Below are 2,284 nucleotides of genomic sequence, written 5' to 3'. Positions count from 1 at the left end.
TGTGTGTGTTCTTTTTTTAGTTTTAACACGTGGCTATTTTTTAAATTAATTGTCAATGGAATAAAAATTCATTTAAGTTGATAAATATTAATGTTTCATTTAACATTTATTTTATCTTACTCATACTTTAAAGAGTTTCAAGAGTGATTTAATGATTTCAGATTGAACCGAAATGAATCCTAACATTATTGCTTAATGATTTTGAATTTAATTTTAATGCATTATGAGTATATTGACTGCATAAATAATTATAAAAAATATAATTATATAATTATATAAAATTAATATTTTTATACTATTAGTAGAATAAAATCAAATTTAATATTTTTTTCTTTTTTTCTTAGCTTTTTATTGACTATATCACCAGAAAATAATAATGTAGCATATATTGATTGAAAAAGTTTTTAAAAATATAGAAAGGTTAAGTTTTAACATATTTGTTATACATTTATCAAAGATACTAAAATAATTAATATATATGTACTCCTTACGATACATATTAGTTAAATTTTAAAATAAGAGGAGTTTTAGTGTTTCTGTATTCAATGTACAAAAATCTAAAAGGTTAATATTTAATTTGTATTTTTATCATATTTTTTTATTTGTGATATTATTAGATAATGTTCTTAAAATATTGTTAGCATAATAAAAAATATTATTAGAAATATATATATATATATATATTTTCAAATTCTAAATTTTTCTGTACCACAATTTAGTACAAAAGAACTTGTTATTACAATAACATAATAACACCATAAGGATGGAGAATAGAAGAAAAAATTATAATATCTACTTGTATCTTTAATAATTTATTTATTTTAATTTTTTACTTCTTTTAAAAATTAATTTACAAAGATTATATTATCAGAATTTGATACATGAGACATTTAATAAACTTTTTACAAAATTAGAAATAACTTTGATAATTTGTAGTTATTTTACAAATATTTGAAACATAAATAAAACAAAAAAAAATTGAAAGAACAATGTTGATAATTGTTCTAAATATTTAGAAACAAAAATATTATTTGGTCATTTTTGTTATATATATATTATACAACAATAAAAATTATTTAACCCCAAATATACAACCATGTTTTATTAGAGAACAATAAAAATTATTTAATAATCAATCAATAAGAAGTGTATATCCAAAAATTTAAAAGTTAACCTTCCAAAGTAAAAAAGCTACCATGTTACGTTGATTTTTTTTTCTCTTAAAATTAAATGTTATATAATTAAGTCAAAAGATATATAATTCAACTTAAAATAGAATAAATTCATTATACATTTGTAAATAAGTGAAGTGAGAAAAGAGAATTTGACAATTATTTGCTGAAAGATCACAATACCACAAATATTATTGAGACAACAAAATTATTACAATAGATACAGAAGTATCCAAAAATAGCACATTTAAGAAGCACAAAGTCTCCCATAATAACACATTATCTAAAAGGTAAAAAACAAAAGTAAACAAACTAAAATACAAATGATAACAGTAACATGTCAAAATCAAACTCGTCCATTGTAATCCGTAATCCCCCATTCACGCGATGTTATTTTAATATTTTATATTTTGCACTCTCTCACCTAAACCACACAAAAATGCTGACTTCATAAATTACTTCCAAATATACTAATGAATTATTATATATTTATTTAAACGGTTTTAAAATTAAATTATAGAAAAAATTTTACATGTGCCAGCCAACTTTATTGGTACATTGCTATGCCATAATGCAGAGCCGTTGAGATATATATTAAAAAATTATAAGGGTGGAGATGGATTAATAGAGTTATGCGATAGAGTAAGGAGACAGAGGGTGTTGGCTGATCTTCTAACAAGTTGAAGCAGAAACCAAATTAGAGTTGATGAAAATTACATGGTGGGCAGTTGAATGCATTTTTTTGTCTTTTTGTGAAGCCATTGTTTGGAACCAAGCCGCGGAAGTGCATGGGAGCCGATGCAAAGATTGGGTCAAGGAGTAACACTATTACTATATAATAACAAGAATGTGAGATGGACCATTAAATGTATGTGGCAACAATAATATAATGTGACTATTTTAACAAATAAAATTTATATTCCAGCCAAAAAACAAATAAAATTTATATTAGGATATTTTTTTATTGCAACAAATAAAATATAAAATAAATAAATTTTATATTAATTCGCGATATATGATAGATTATTTCATATAACTATTAAAAATATGTTAAATAACTATATTTGTTAAAAATATTATTAAAATAGATTTTTATTTAAAATATTACATGT

At 21.7% G+C, this 2,284-nt stretch overlaps 1 protein-coding gene across 1 annotated transcript in view; it reads right to left on the bottom strand.

The window, feature by feature from the left end:
* The window catches only part of LOC107464522 (uncharacterized), a 67,645-nt gene that overhangs the window by 5,137 nt on the left and 60,224 nt on the right, over window positions 1-2,284 (bottom strand). The window lies entirely within an intron of this gene.

The sequence above is a fragment of the Arachis duranensis genome, chromosome 9 (genome assembly GCF_000817695.3).
Source record: "Arachis duranensis cultivar V14167 chromosome 9, aradu.V14167.gnm2.J7QH, whole genome shotgun sequence".
Lineage (NCBI taxonomy): Eukaryota > Viridiplantae > Streptophyta > Magnoliopsida > Fabales > Fabaceae > Arachis > Arachis duranensis.
The sequence above is the reverse complement of the archived record's forward strand: the minus strand, read 5'-3'. Positions and strand labels throughout refer to the sequence as shown.